At 45.1% G+C, this 16774-nt stretch overlaps 1 protein-coding gene across 3 annotated transcripts in view; it reads right to left on the bottom strand.

The window, feature by feature from the left end:
• Window positions 1–16774, bottom strand: part of MMRN1 (multimerin 1) — a 102353-nt gene that overhangs the window by 44963 nt on the left and 40616 nt on the right. The window lies entirely within an intron of this gene.

Genomic DNA, 16774 nt, shown 5'->3' with positions numbered 1-16774 from the left:
GCCACTAGATGAGTTGGTGGTAACTGGAGATGGACCTCCTCAGATGACCTCAATGGGCAGTGTGGGTCATAGTGAAGAAGACGCTCTCTTAAATACCCAGAGCCTAAGCCATTTACGGCTTTATAAGTTACAACTAGCACTTTATATTTTGCCCGGAAACCTATTGGCAGCCAGTCAAGCTCCATCAGCAAAGGAGGGATGGGGTTTCACTGATGTCCAAGCTCCTATAGCTCACCTTTGTGTTGCCTATTGAACCTTGACTGCTGAATTCAGACTCCACACAGGTACTTGCAACTAACTGGTTCATCTAATTGGGTTCTATATAGGTCCCCTGCAGCAGGGTTTCTCCTAGGCCAGGGAAGAGAGGGAGGGCAAATCTGTACTTAAGGGACAGCCTACAGTTAATTCATGCTCAACACAATCTTAATGTCAACTGTAAAAAAAAAAGGTCATTCTGGAATCCTAAAAATGATCATAATTCAGATTTTAAAACCTCAGGGTTGTCACAGAACTTAGGGAAGAAAGAGCATGTGCAAGACAAACAATGTCAGTTTTATTTTGAATAAATGAATGTTACTGACTTGCATGCTCAGCTGTGGAGCCTTGCTCCATCCTTGCCAGGAGCGAACACTACGCGGTGTTTGCCTTGCAGCTGCAGTGTGCAGAGAAGGGGGAGACAAAGCAGCTTTTCCTCCCTGCAAAAGTCCTTTTCATGTCCAGAAATATGTCTGTGAGGGCTGTGCATCCCGCTGTCCCTCCCTGTATGAGTCAAACCTTCCGCGCTGTATACTGGATGCTTAAAACTGTACTCTTATGCACATTCACTCAGGAAAAAACTCAATGAACTCAGTGGACTTGCTTCTGTGTAAATATGCCTAGGATCTGGCTATACTACTTTTTTTTTAAGAATGACCCCCATATAATCTATTGTGCACATAAAGCGGAATCAAAATGTTAAAATACTTGGACCTAATAACATACATTCTGACTATAATATCTAGTGAAGCAGTCAGATTTCACAGTGGTATTCCAAACTATGAATTTTTGCAGTTCAGACCACAAGCTTGTTTTAAATTGGGCCCGGAACCCTTTGAAGGTTGCACCCACTATGAAATAGATTGAGTCTGCATCTTTTGCATCTTTTCTGCATCTTTTCTCTTTGCCAAAGAGAAGTGATGTCAGGCAGGGCTCACAGCATCCTTGGCCTCAGGTTTCTGGCCTAGATATTGCAGCAAGCATTCAAGGCAGTATCAGATTAGTGCTGGGAAGCATGGGTAATGTAGTCCTTATGCTTTCTTATATCAATGGATGCTGCTGTACATTCTGGTGGCTGTTTCCAGGCCTTACGCTTGAGGTCTACATCATCACAAGCACTTCCTGTTACCATGAATCCTTGCTTGGGTAAGTTTGGGGAAAGGGTGGGTGGAACCGGCGGTGAAGGTTTACAATGACATCTTCGGGGGTATAGTAGGGCTCACTCTGGAATTGTATCAAGCCAACATGATTTATTTCCAAACCTTTATCTATCAGTCTTTAAAATATGTTATTCTACTCAAACTCATTCTGAGTCAGGCTAGGGGGAGTTTGCCCATCACTAAGAATATCACACTCTGTGCTCTAGATATGAATGAGGAATAATTAAAACTATATTGAGAAGATACCCAAGGGGTATGCAAGAGAACTATATCATTTTTAATAACGAAGGAACAAAATTGCTCTCCAAATACTTGAGAACACTCTGAATTGATCTCTTAAGACATGCACTTTCCAGTAAGCATGAGCAGAATTCTATAGTAAATTGCCACTATTTGCAGTGCCTTTTCTGTTTTATAGAAAATAGTGTCCATGTACAGTTGAACTATTTACACAGCAGTTCTGATTACAAAGGGTGTAATTGCACCAAACTAGATTAATACTTAGCATTCATGTGGTGCTTTTTGAGTGTTCAAAGTAGTGCTAAAGTGAAATAGCCTCTCCACCCCAAAGGCAGTGAAAGTAAAGCATTATTTTGGTGTGTTTGAGGGGCAGCTGAAATTTACTCTGCTCAAGGAGGAAGAATACGCTTCCTTGCTTGTCAGAAGCAGGAGGCTGCCTCCACAGGTGAAAGAAAGAGAAAAATCAGCCATGGCAATATCACAAGGGGCTGCTTCAGATGAGCATGGCCCCCTCTGGCTCCCTACATGCAATGAAGGCAGGGACGCACCGAGAATGTGTCTGCCCTAACCTCACTCAAAGGCATGCTAAAATCTTAATGATAGGGATGTGCACAAAACCAGTTTGCCCAGTTCGGTTTGAATCTGAACTGGATTTGAACCGGACTGGGCATGTTTGGTTTTGCTCACCTCAAACATGGACGTGGTTCGGTTCAAATTCAAATGGGTTTAGGCCTGGGTCAGGGTGCCGAGTGGTGTTAAAATTGTGGTTTTTTAAAAGGTTGGCTTACCACCACCAAGGGTTGCGGTGGCTGCAGGGGCTCTCCGGCAGCTGCCCCTCCCCCCGGCTTCCCCCTGAGACTCCCCAGGCCAGTTTGACTCATTTGGGGGGTGTTTCCGCCCTCTGAGCACGTGCAGTGGCCATTTTTTGGACCACCACACTGTGTGGGCAGTTTGCATCATGGTGATGCAAACTGCCCGCGTGCATGTGTGGCGCTCCAAAAAATGGCTGCCACATGTGTGGAGAGGGCTAAAATGGCCACGAAACAAACTGAAATGGCCCACGGAGACTTGGGGGGGAGCTAGTGGGGGAGGGAGAGCCACCGGAGAACACCCAATGGCCACCGTAGCACTCCCCAAGTCCTCCATAGCCCTTGGCTGCGGTAAGTCAACCTTTAAAAAAAACCCTAATGCCACTCAGCACTCCTGAACTGGGCCCAAACTGGCCCGAGAGGTTCAGGCCCAAGTTCTGGTTCACAGTCAAGTCCTTGAACTGAGCTGGTTTGAGCTCAAACTGGCTTGAAATCGAGCTAGTTTGCAGATCCCTTGCAGGGGCGTAGCTAGGGGAGGGGGGGCCTGTGTTTATCCCTCTCTCTGGCGGCCTTCCAGAGTGAGGGAGATAATGAAGAAAATAGGGAGGGGTGGAGCTGGAGGGCCCTCAGGAGCTGGGGGCCCGTGTTCTTTGAACCCTTTTGCACAATTATAGCTACGCCCCTGATCCCTTGTTCTCGACATCCTTTAATCACGTGTGAGCAATGTTTATCAGAATCATCTCTTTTGAAGCACATGCAGGGGGGCAGTTCTGATGAACACCCCTCACACGCATATAAAGAATGTGCTGAGACTGTGTTAGCACTTCCTTGAGTGACATTGGCCTTGGTGCCATTCTCAGGGCATCCCTGCCTTCATCATATGAATGGAGCTGGTGGGGGCCATGTTCACCTGAACTGGTCCAAGGTCTATCAACAGAAACACTACAAGAATTGTTTCTACTGTGCCTTAGCTCTTTTTAAAAAGGTTTCAGTGTACATCACCCTGCACAATTCGTGACTTGCCAAGCTAAACACAGCCCACCAGCAAGTACTATGGCTTGCCAAGTGCATATCAGCACCCTCCCCCTTGTTTTTGTAGCCTTGTGAAGCAGCAAAAGCAGATAGTATCTTGAGCATCGGCGGGGGTGGGGGGACAGCAAACGGTGGGTAGGCAGCAAGTAGCCTGGTTGATCACAAGTTGTGCAAGTTTCACAGTAACACAAAATGCTTGCATACATTGAAAGATGTCTAAGCAATACATGCCTAGTAAAGCAGACTGTGGAGTGTGGGGAGGGAATAAAAAGAATAGTCCGCATGGATCTCAGCAATGACCTTAAACTGAATTTAAATGAAAATCCTTTCTTTAGGTACAAAAGGATTAAGAAAAATAGTACAACTCTCTGTCCCCCACCCCTTATCTTGGTTTCAACAGATCTACTGGGCTTGCTGCTGTTTGCAGATAAATACCTCGAGGGTCACAGGGTTGCCAAGAAGAAAGAAAGAAGAGAGCTGATGTTTGTTGCCCGGTTGACATGATTTCCAACCCCTAATGCTATTTTGTATAGAAAAAGCAGTTTAATATTAGGATCCGGCTCTAAAATCTAGTCTGGCTATAACCTGAAGGATCGAGCAGGACTGAAGAGGATATTTAAACCTCTGATTGCATCTACATTTCTGCTTTTCCATTTTCAGATGTGGACTTACAGATGTGGTTGCCCTGAATACAGCCTAGATTTGCATCCCCCTTTCACATGCTATAATTTCTAACATGTGAAGCTGCCTTAAACCATTGGTCTATCTAGCCCAGTATTGTCTATTCTGACTGGCTGCAGCTTACCAAGGTGATTTCCTGTCCTGCTCCCTCAGTGACAAATACACAAGATGCTTAAAGCACCACTGTGCTTTGTCTATTGCCTTCTTTTTTCATAGCAGATGGAGGGGAAGGGCTGACCTGGGGCAGAAATGTGGTGTGGGGGAGAGGGGGCATAACCTCCCCCCAACTGTGCTGTGCTTCTAATGAAAATTACCCTCCCTCCGAAGCTGCTGTTTGCCCTGGGGTAAAGTTGCTATCAGCACTAGCTCTTCCTGAAGGCAAATGGCAGCTTGGGGTGACAGGACAGGGGGAAAGATTCAACCCCTCTCCCCTCACAGTGGTCCCGATCCAGACTCTAGTCCTTGCAACTGTTGTTTTAACACAAGAAAGGCGCACGCACAATGGCCAGGTTTGGGGCGGCTTCACTAAACAGTTGGAAAGCAAGTTTGCGGGAGGAATTGCTGGTTCCTGGCAACCATGCTTTCCCTTGGCAGTCACTTCTGCTCATTTCCCTCCACCACCTGATCGTTTATGCTTTTAAGCTGTAAATCACCCAGATAACCTATATGGGGCAGTACTGTATAGAAATGCGATAAATGAATTAAATAAATAAATAAATAAGTGTCTGCTGCCCAACCTCAAGTGGGTGGCAGCAGGGGTGTAACTATAATAGGGCAAGGGGAGACAGTTGTCTGGGGGCCCACTGCCTTGGGGGGCTCCCCAGAGGCAAGTCACATGACTGACTCCCCCAGCCACGCAGCCGCCTGTGCTTCCTTCAGTTGTATTCATCCTCCGAAATGGATGTGAGCGTTAAAGACCTGGACCTACCAGAACAGCATGTCTTTCTCTAGTACCATTAAATGACTTGCATCGTCCACAATTTACAGAACCTTAAAAAAAAAAATTTAAGATGATGTTCAGCCTCATTTAAGATTTCTTTACTTCATGAGCTGAGCTTCAGTGGGGGCAGGGGCATTTTAAAATCTTGTCTCTGGGCCCACTCCAACCGTGCTATGCCCCTGGATGGTAGAGGGAAATGCTGCTTGGGAACTGGATATTGGTGGATTTGGGTGACATAAAATATGCACAAACGCAAGTTCCCACCAGCGGGACTTGCTGCGGGTACTCTGGACCCATCTTTACTACCATGTCTACTTTGACTTTAAGATTCCTTAATTAGAGATGCCAGGGATTGAACCTTGGTCTCTGCAAAAAAAAAAACAAACCAACCCCACAAAACCACACATGTGCTACCGAGAGCTGACCCAGCCTCAGCAACTCTTCTTATCTACAGAAGCACTACCTTTCCCTCACCCTTTCATCTTAACTGCTCTTTTGCTATAGCCTCCAACTGTGCCCCAGTCAGCTAAGCTTCTAGACTGAATGAGAGAGGACTTAAAACACTCCTCTGGCAGACAGCAATTGGGATAGGCATTATTTGGAGGCATGTCTGTTAATGGGCTGCCACCTAACGGTGCAGCGGGGAAGTAACTTGCCTAGCGAGCAAGAGGTTGCTGGTTCGAATCCCCGCTGGTATGTTTTCCAGACTACGAGAAACACCTATATTGCGCAGCAGCGATATCGGAAGATGCTGAAAGGCATCATCTCACACTGCGCGGAGGATGGCAATGGTCAATCCTCCTGTATTCTACCAAAGAAAACCACAGGGCTCTGTGGTTGCTAGCAGTCAACACTGACTCAATGGCACAACTTTACCTTTACCTACTGGTGGACTATTTCTCAGGTTCACTTTCTGGGACATGAAGTGTCCCTTCTAGCCAGTGGAGGGATGGGACTCTCTGAAATAGATGCATATTAGTATCTGTGATTAGGCCTGATCTGCACACATACACACACCCCTCCTCCATTTTCAGTGCCCCTTTCCCAGTCAGACAATATGGTGCTTTGTTCAGAATTTTCAGAATGATGGAACAAAATTCTCTTGAGTGTTTCAGAGACAGGAGGCTTACTGATGGCTGGTGGTATGAGGTATCTTTTCTTTAAAAAACAACAACAACAAATTACACACACACACACACACACACACACACACACACACACACTTTGTCCGCACCTCTGTGCATAGCAGTGACTGACAGCAATGCTATAAGCCATCCTTGCAGGCTGGGGCGTAGCTATAACTGAGCAAAAGGGTTCCAAGAACATGGGCCCCCAGCTCCCGAGGGTCCTCCAGCTCCATCCCTCCCTATTTTCTGTTGGAAGTGAAGGACTTTGCGCTGTCTCTTGTCTCAATGACAGTGGAGGACAGACTAGTGAGTCAGAGGGCTAGAGGGTCAAGACATTGGTCATCCCTTCTCTACTTCTCTGACACTATCCCTTTGGAATGTAGATTGCTACTCTCAGGGACTAACTTCCTTCCAGCCACTCACTTCCTCTCTCCCTTCTCTTCTTGCTCGTTCTATCTTGCAACATGCAAGCCCCTCTTCCTGCACCATGTGTGCAGAGATGCAGAATCCATCTGCATCCAGCTAGCTAGCTAGATTAGAGATCCTAACTCCTCACTTTCCTGTCTAGAATGGAGTTCTTTAATAAAAGCCATATATATTGATTTGAAACTATGAACTGGCTCCAAGTTACTTTACTCTCAGCATACACGCATGCCTAACCAAATTCCGCTGTGTTGTGCCTCTGTGCACTCTGCTATAATGAAAAAGGGATTCTCTTACCAGAGAGAATTCCCAACATTTTCTTCATTGTTTCCCTCACTCTGGGGGGCCGCCAGAGAGAGGGAAGAACACGGGCCCCCTCTCCCCTAGCTACGCCCCTGCAGCCTACTCTATCTAGCTGCCATTTCTCCCCAGAAAACCTCTAAGAGATTCACCATGTCATGACATGGCATAATTCCCAGAGCACTGGCGTGGGGTGATGCATTTCTGAGCTGACCATCAGGAAGACTTCCAGTGCTTCAGCTACCATCACTGCTGTCTGCAGAGGTGTGGCACAAACTGTACAAGAAAAAGAAAAAGAACACCATGCCCAACAAACAGTGCCCTCCCTCAAAAGTTTACAAGGCTTTATTGCCCTCCTCCCAAAATTGCCCTGGTTTGTCTCCCACTCCAAATCCCTTCAATATTCCCGAAAGTCACTAAAAATGCTCATTAGAAAATGTTTGGCTGAGCTCTAGCTGTGATGAGCGAGAGGTTGCATTCAAAGTTGCTACAAATACATTTTATATGCTGTAATTATAGGAAGCAACAATTAGGTGCTCCACAGGGGTGTGTGAGATCTAGCTGTCCTTAAAGCCTGTCAGAGTGGCAGCCAGAGTTCCAATATAATCTGAAAGCGCTGTTCACCATTTCAATGGCTGCCGTTATCTTCCTGTGGCCGTGGCTGTCAACAGGAGTTAAATACTTGCATTCATCCCAATTAATTACATAGGATTTCTCAGGTGGCAATGTGACGATATAATCTATGACAGGGGGAATCAGTTACACTCCTGTGATAACGGACCACCTAACGGATGTCCTTTTATGCTTTCCCTTACCATTCTTTTGTTCCCAAATATATTTGCTGCCAGTTTGATGGTGTTATTCTCCCAGACAGTCAATCACATGATGTAACACCCTTCTCATTAAATCAACTAGTTGGTTTGCTTCAAGATATGTGGCAGATTTCACAAACCGTTACAGTTCTTTCAGCTTTTACCATTTTATCTTTCTTCATAGGAGATGTGATTGCCTTTCAGATGTGGGCCCTTTCACACGTTACCCAGAGGCCAACATGGGTTTGCCACTGAGTGGACACTCAGACCAGAAGCTGCAGCCTATCACAGCTCTTTGATGAGTGAGTATAGTGCGTGTTTGCAAAATGGCATTTCTTGCATTAACCCTTAACATCTTTCAAGCACCTATTTAACAGACTTTAGTTGTGTACCTAAAAAATGTGATGTGTGAAGCAGATACATTCTCTGGCAAATTCCAATGACAATCATGCCCCTTCATTATTTGATGGCCAGCATCAGAAGTCCTATAAAATGATACGAGACAATGTGTAGAAATAAAATAGCCAGCTGACAGAAGAATGCAATGCCATATTGAGCATGTCAAGAAAGTTCTGGGAAGCTGGATTTATGAACCATTGGGCACCACTGAAACAAAGTCTATCCCCACTTCAAATATCTCTAGGGAGAGTGCTAGAATCTGATGTTGCTCAGGAGGCTCCTCCTGTCCATTATGGCTCAGAGCATTGGTTTCCAACCTTTCTAACTTCAAAGAACCCTTTGCAGAGGAATCCCTGCATGTCTGCCAAGGATCCCCGGTCGCAGAGAATTCTGAAGAGAGGACATGTTCTAGGGTGCACTTTGATACATGTAGAATGTAGGACTCACTGTCAGGGGAGTATCTAGGGTAGGGCAGGCAGGGCACGTGCCCCGGGCGCCACTTGAAGGGGGGCGCCATTTAAAAAAATTAAATTTTGTTTTTTAAAATGGCCACTGAAAACAAAATGGCCACTGTGCATGCTCAAATGGCCTCTGTGAGGCCCTAGGCCATGCCAGGCCTTGCAGAGGCCATTTGAGCATGCATGGCAGCCATTTTGTTTTCAGCAGTCATTCATTCATATATATATATATATATATATATATATATATATATATATATATATATATAAATGGCCACCACACATGCTCAAATGGTCCCTGCAAAGCCCTAGAGGCCAGCGAGGGGAGGGGGAACCTTTGCAGACCCACCCCACAGCCTTTAAGGAAGCCCCCGAAGGAGCTACAGGTATTTTTAAAAATTTAATATAATATATCACTGTACACATATTCAGTTTGGCACTATGTACAGAGAATCAGGGCTTGTGAATAATGAGCTGAAGCTTATGAGCTAGGAATGTATTCATTTGCTCTTACTTTGCTTCTTGTGATAAGTGAGTTAAATGTGATGTCTTAATAATATGGTTATTAATGGTGAGTTTGTTTTTGAATCAGTGTGAAATTCTTAGTATTAAGGCCCACTGGGAGTTTCTTGCTCTCCTTCTCTCATTTTAACTGTCTTTCTGAAATACTAGAATATATTCCAAGCAGTGACACAGTTTACTCTGCATATCCTTTAATTATTTTCAGAGTATCTGGGAAAAGTCAAATTCTCCATTTATTTTTAAAACTTATGTAATAGTGATGGTACAATGCATAGTAGAGAATTAGACATTAGTTTTCCAAGTACACCTCCACATAGTATTTGGGTATTTCATGAGCCCCTGCATACTGAAATTTTTTTTCAGTATGTCGTTTTCCAGCATTTTTTGTCTGGCTCAGTCCACTGCTAAATAGTTTTTGAAATATTAAAAGATTAACGAGCCTGACTTGTATTTTTCGACTGATATTATGGTAAAGTTATCTGAAAGATAGGTGTTGGATTTTTGGACAGGGGGCGCAATTTCAGTGCTTGCCCTAGGCGCTATTTTCCCTAGATACGCCTCTGCTCACTGTCAATCATCATGAGCTTAGGGCTCCTCTAGAACAGGGATTCTCAACATTGGGTCCTCAGATGTTTTTGGACTTCAACTCCCATAATCCCCAACCAAAGGCCACTGGGACTGGGGATTATGGGAGTAGAAGTCCAAAAACATCTGGGGACCCAACGTTGAGAATCCCTGCTCTAGAACATACCTGACACTCTTCTGTGGAAGGGATTGGGTGATGCTTCCCTGGCCCTTGGGATTAAAAGGGGGAAGTGCCAAGAACCCGCCCATTATGTGGACTTTCCATTTTGTGGACTTCCTAATGATCTCTTGGCATGTCCCTTTATCATGCAGGGAGACTGTTCATCCAAACAGGAGCTCTACTTATGACCTTTCCCCTGCCTCAAGTTGTTTAAAGGGACTTTGGGGCAGGGGACATGACTCTCAAGAGAGGATGAACACATTGCAACAGTGGCAAACAAAGCTGTATTTGCCTGGATCCTGTTTGGAACATAGGAAGCTGCCATATACTGAATCAGACCATAGGTCCATCTAGCCCAGTATTGTCTACCCAGACTGGCAGCAGCTTCTCCAAGGTTGCAGTCAGAAATCTCTCTCAGCCCTATCGTGGAGATGCCAGGAAGGGAACCTGGAACCTAGATGCATTTCCCAGAGCAGCTCAATCCCCTGAGGGGAATATTTTACAGTGCTCACACATCAAGTCTCCCATTCATATGCAACCAGGGCAGACCCTGCTTAGCTAACGGGACATGTCATGCTTGCTACCACAAGACCAGCTCTCCCCCCTTGCAAGCATTCAAGCAGGGGTGTTCAGTTTTTGTGTGCTCTACTCGATTGCTCACAACACCCTTAACCAGTAGATCCTGCTTTACCTTCTGCACAACCATAGGTCAGAATGTTGGACTAGGACCAGGAAAACACCAGTTGAAATCCTCACTCAGCCATAAAAGCTCACTTTGGGCCCCTCATTCTCTCTCAGCCTAACCTACCTGACAGAATTATGGTGAAGATAAACCATTTATGTGACCCTTAGCATCTTGGAGAAAGGATGGGATACAAATGCAATAAATAAAATCAAAATAGCTTCAAAAAACAAGGAAGTGTGCCCTTACAGGAAGCTGCCCTATACCAAGCCAGGCCATTGGCGCATCTCGCTCAGTATTGTCTTCATCAGGGATTCTTGACGTTGGGTCCCCAGATGTTATTGGACTTCAGCTCCCATAATCCCCAGTCCCAGTGGCCTTTGGTTAGGGATTATGGGAGTTGACGTCCAGTAACATCGGGGGACCCAACGTTGAGAATCCCTGGTCTACATTGACTGGCAGCAGCTCTCCAACATTTCTGGATAGTCTCAACTCTACCTGGAGATGCCAAGGATTGAAACTGGGACCTTCGGCATGCAAAGCAGATGCTCTGCCACTCAGCTATGGCCTTATCCCCTTCTCAAAGCCTTATCAAACGATTAACGAAGGTTTTAGTTGATTAAGCAAACAACTGAAACAAAGCTGAACGTGATATCGGTTCTAAAAGTGATATCTGTCTGTCTAGCTGTCTATCTACATGCACACACATTCAGAGATAAATGAGCTTTGAATTTGACACAGCTGTTAATGTACTTCAGCCAATTGTTATTGTCCTTGTGAAGCATGGCACTTTACTTTTGGAGAATGTGCTATGAATGCAACTTTTCTGCACCGTTTTTAAACTTAAAAAACTAAAGCCTTATCATGGAAATGCAATGGGATGCCAACAGCTTTTATTGGCTGCAACCTGTAAGATTCCACTTGACGCGATATATATGATGGCTGTTCATGAAAGCGTATGCTAAATACATATGTTGCTCTTTAAGGTGCTACAACACATTTTTGTTGTTTTAGCCTCCCTCCATTCCTATAAATTGTGCTTAACTTCACAACATACTTTACATAGCTATTTCACTTACGGCTTATTACGAAACTCATTCAAGTTAACAGAAAAAGTAAAATACTTCCATGGACTCTAAGGCTCCACTCTCACTTGGGAATAAGTCCCATTGTACTTACTAGGACCTCCTCCTAAGTAAACATGCACAGGGTCTTGAAATAAGAACCAGAATAGCCTTGTTTACGCAATAAGTTCAGTGGATGCACAAACTGTATACAGTGTACAGATCTGTAATTACAGTTATTCACACATTATGTTTAATGGATGTACAGTAGTATACTTCTTATCTGTGCCCTGCATTTGAGAGGTCCTGTACTCAGATTCACTTTTAAACTGAACACATGTGCAATCATTCACTAAAAAAAAGAAAAAGTACAAATGTCCAGGTACCTATATGCACATAGAATGTAATGTCTGAGTGTATGAGGGTGAAATCTAGCCTGGTGAGATACCGTGGACTTGTGGCACTTCAAGCTCCAATTGAAGCTACTGACTTTGTGAGGCAGAAGTGGCAAAATGCATCTTCCCTATGTGGACGTGGGTCCTAGCCTGGCTCCATCATGATGGAAGAGTCCTGTGGTTTTCAAAAAGCAGCCTCACCCCCTCATTGGATTGAAGCTATGGCATAGGAGTGGGGGCTTAATTCCTACCCCTGTGCCATGAACCGATAAAATCTTCTCCAGAAACCGCTGTCAACTAGTATTGTGGCATCAGCACAAATAGTCCCTGCACACAGGTTTAGAGCTATAATGGAGCAGTGGGTGGGAACAAATGCCCCTGGGCTGCTGGTGCCCATGGAACTTCTGGGGGCTACCAGACACTTGCCTGCTGCCCTCACCCCTTGTGATCTGTCTCTTGGGGCACCAGGACATTGGGAACCCAATGTTGCTGCACTGTGCTGCTGCTGCCCCCTCCCCCCCATTGCTGTCGGTGCCGCTGCTGCCAGGCATAGGGTTCCAATGCCTTCATAGCCCCTGCTGGCTGTCTGGTCACCTGTCCTGGTTGACTGCTGCCATCGGCCTACTTCCCTTGGAGGTCGGTATTGGAGGTATGCAACAATGTAGTCTAATAAGGTTATGCTGTTGGCTTGTGCCCATGTAGTGACATTGTTAGACCATGATGTAACCCAACCCTGCAAGGGGAAGGGGATGGGAGGGCATGCGGAGCGTGAGCAGCAAGTGAGAGGTGGCAAGAGTGCCAGCAGCCGTGATGGGGGCTGCCCCCCAATCTTGTTCCAGGGCCGCCCTCATTGTTGCTGCACCACTTCCTATACATTTCCCCCTCTGTAGCTACTAGCAGCTTAGGGGCGATGCAAGTGAGGGAATCAGCATGGGGGATTCCCAACCCATGGACTCAGTCCAGACTAGGACCCCCAGCAGCTGCTTCTTCAAAAAGAAAATGGCATTGGAAATTCTAATCATGGAACCCACACGTTGCATTGTCTTTGGCTCTCCACTCCAGCTTCTGGTTGAGGGTCAAAAATCACAAAGGGCACAAGCTGTTGCTCACTATTGATTTCCAACCAAATGTTGCTCACTATTGATTTCCATGTGAGTGGTCTAAGAAGGTGCTCAATGCTTCCAGGGGGATTGAAAAGTGTGTAACTGTGCCTGGATCACGCACCAAAACATGTTTCAGGAAATAAATTTGCTCGTGCTACTTTTTCTTCCTGTAACTCCTTTGTTTTCATGCAACAGAAGCCAGTAATGGGAAGCAAACACAAAAACAGGCAACGATTCATTAAAGGAAATCCTTTCTTCTTAGGAGGCAGTTGGTTGCCAATATATACTGATGTAATAAGCTCCCCTTAAATTAGTATATGTGTTTAAGCATTAGTCCTTCTCCTTTGTCTGCTGCTCTGTACTGTAGTTGACTTTCCTTTATTGTAAACATTATACAGCCATCTACTGGGAAAACTCCATAATTGTAGGACCTTCTTTTCTGTTTAGAATTAACAATACTTTAGGATTCAGCATCCTACCAACCCCCACCCCCACCCTGCCCCAACAAAACCCAGGTCCTATTATAAGGAAACTCAAGTGGTTCTTGGAATAAATTACTAAACCATGAGAAATGGCATATATTCACAGAAGTGTCATGCGTTAGTCCAAATTATATTTGTGCTTTTGCAATATGCTGACAAAAATTAGGGCAGTTGAGGACAATGGTCACCTATCTGTTCCATCAGTTTTGTAATCCTGGTCTATGATCACCCCTATGAAATTTTGATTGTTTTATCAATAGTTGTTTTATCTTCCCACAAAGTTCTTTGGAGGTTCTAACAAAGGGCAAAGTTCTCCCCTCATTTCACACTCACCTCATAATTAATTCCATATTTTTTTTCTGAATTTGGCTGAGAAATCTCAGGGGTGGGGTGGAGGCAGGGGAAACTTGGACCTTTCAAACCTTTTTCTGAGAAAGCTCAGAAAAACCAACCTTGGGAAGCTTGTCCCCAGTGCTCCCTACCAGTCTTGTTCCCAAGCCAATTTGCTTTTGTGAAGGGGGAACCAATGGTAATAAAAGGATGTTGCAGATAGAAGCCTTGCAGGCCTCATTCTTAAGACCCTGACATACTCAGTAGCATCACTTACTACTAGGGTGCATGGAATCTGTAGTTTCCTATGCCTCCTTTCCTAGCCAAATTCATTTAATAGGGAGGCATACAAAATGACACACCCTGGCAGGCAATGATTAGGGGTGTGCATTTTGGAATTTTCTTGTTTCGATTTGTATCCAAATTGAAACATCCTTGTTTTGTTTTGTACCCAAATTTTCTGAATCTGAATCAGCCCTGTTTTGTTTTGTAGCCAAATTTTCTGAATCTGAATCGATTTGGATTTTTAAAAAGGGTCCCAGGGCAAAAAGAGTGGGTGGTGGTGGTAGTGTCCAATGGGTGGAAGCTACCACCCAAATTTCAAAGGAATTGGGCAAAGTGCTGATCTTTTGTGATTTGTTGAAGTTTACGTTCTTTAAGATTTCTCCCATAGGGAATAATGGAGGTTTCAGCAGCCCCATAATTCCACTTGGGGGGGGTGAGGGGTTGTGTAGTGCACATAGAGTGCCAATGACCTCCATACCCACAAGCCCTTGGGGTACTGGGTTTTGTTGTTTCTGAGGTGTTCATTGTAGGTTCTCTGGTAGCATATGAGATTTTCAGTGAAAAACAAGAATCCACTCTCATATGCTACCAGAGAATCTACACTCAGAACACCACAGAAACAGCAGAACCCAGCACCCCATGGGTTAGCAACCCTTCCCCTGGCCAATGTGGGGTCAGTAAGGAGTGGCAAGAAGCAAAAGAGCCAACGTGGAACAAGGAGGGAATTGTCAGCAGGTCAGCCCATGATTTAGGACACCGATCAGAAGGCTGGAAGGGTGGGAAATTCAAAGAGATGTCAAACACAAAATGGAGACTGACTCAGAGATCACCACAAAATGGAGGTCCAAAACAACAAAACATTTTGTAGCCGAAACAGGGACGTTTTGTTTTATATACAAAACTTTTGGATCTGGAAAATGGGTGTTTTGTTTTGTCTACAAAACACCCGAAACAGGCTGTTTTGGGTACAAAACGTTTTGTATCCGAAACGTTTTGCACATCCCTAGCAATGATGCCCCTGAGTATGTCTAGACCTTAAGAATGATGTCTACAAAGCTTCTCTTGTCTTCAGCAGCCCCTCATAGCTGCTGGTTCCTTGCTGTCTTTGCAAGAGTAAGCTTGCCTTGGAAAGGGGGAGATTGGCAGGGAGGCTGACAAATGGCAAACGAACTACAGCCTGGACCAGAACTTTAGAAAAGTTTGGAACTTGGCTCATATCAAGGGCATGATTTCTGAAAGTCATAATTCGCTTTCCAAACTCTCCAAGTTCCAAATTCACCCCATTCATGATGGTTCTGCTGGGCAAGAACCTCCAATTCACTTTGTCTACTGTGTAAGAGAGTTACTTCACCAGTTTCAGACTCCCAACAGGACAAGTGTTAGCAAAAAAGCAGAAAACACCATAACATAATTTCACCAAATATCTTTATTCATGTTTGGGGGTTGGGGGGGTGGGGAGGTAGTAAACACATTGATAATTTTTGCTCATTTTATTGCAACTCCCCTCCCCCCATTGCTTTCTTTGAAATTCATTGGAAGTTTTGCCCAAGCAGGACCTTTCAGTTCCAATTTTTGCTTTAAATAAAATTCAGTAGCAATTTAGCTCATGACATGTTGCCAATTGACTCTTTGACTGCTCTCACAAATCACCTTTCCAGATTCAACGGCACTATTTGAAATTTGTGTAAATTTGCTGATCTGATGTGTGCCCACCAAAATTCAAAATGGTAATATATTGTGCCATTGGAAGAAGGAAGGAAGGAAGGAAGAAGGAAGGAAGGAAGGAAGGAAGATCTTGAGCAACTTGAATATATATTAACTTAATGGAAGAGTTTTCTCCTGTTAAAATGGGCTGCACTTGGCTGAAACCCCAAAGTTTGTTCACACAATCAGTTTACCTGGGTGTCAGGAAGACTGGTTGGGAGGCAGGCTCTAACCTGCCTCCCCACAGATGAGCAGCAGATTCCTTAAAACTCCACCACTCCCACGCCTACACAAATGCCAGGCTGTAAGTGGCAGAACATGGTCCTTCAGGGACCCAGAATGCAGTGCACGAAAAACAGAGCTGCTGCTCTCAGTATGCAGCTGCTGCTCTCTCTGTGATCGCTCGTTCCCCTTGGCTCGCTGCCTAAAATAGCGGTAGGCTACTCGGGAGCCCTGCTACCCAGGGTGATCATGCACACAATCGCCTACCAGGGCAGGTTTGTTCTGCCTCGGTAGAGGCCTGGGTATGAGAGCTGGGCTTCGCAGGTCTGGAGCAGCTGGTACTGAAGGGCTTCTGGTGCTCCGGATGACACTGGGTTACCCCAGGCAGCTCATGTCATGTGAACAGCCTCATATTCTCTCTTTTCTTTTATAATAAATTTTGGCTGGGGGTGATGGAAGATGTAGTTCAACAACAGCTGGAGGGCCAAGTTTGCCTACTCCAGTGTAGACAATAGTGAGCCAGATGGGCCAATGGTCTGACTTGGTATAAGGCAGTTTCCTAAGTTCCTGTCCATCTGGCTTTGACCAGACCAAGATGTGCTTA

The sequence above is a fragment of the Hemicordylus capensis genome, chromosome 5, assembly GCF_027244095.1.
Source record: "Hemicordylus capensis ecotype Gifberg chromosome 5, rHemCap1.1.pri, whole genome shotgun sequence".
In the NCBI taxonomy this organism is placed as follows: Eukaryota; Metazoa; Chordata; class Lepidosauria; order Squamata; family Cordylidae; genus Hemicordylus; species Hemicordylus capensis.
This window is presented reverse-complemented; position numbering and strand designations above follow the sequence as displayed.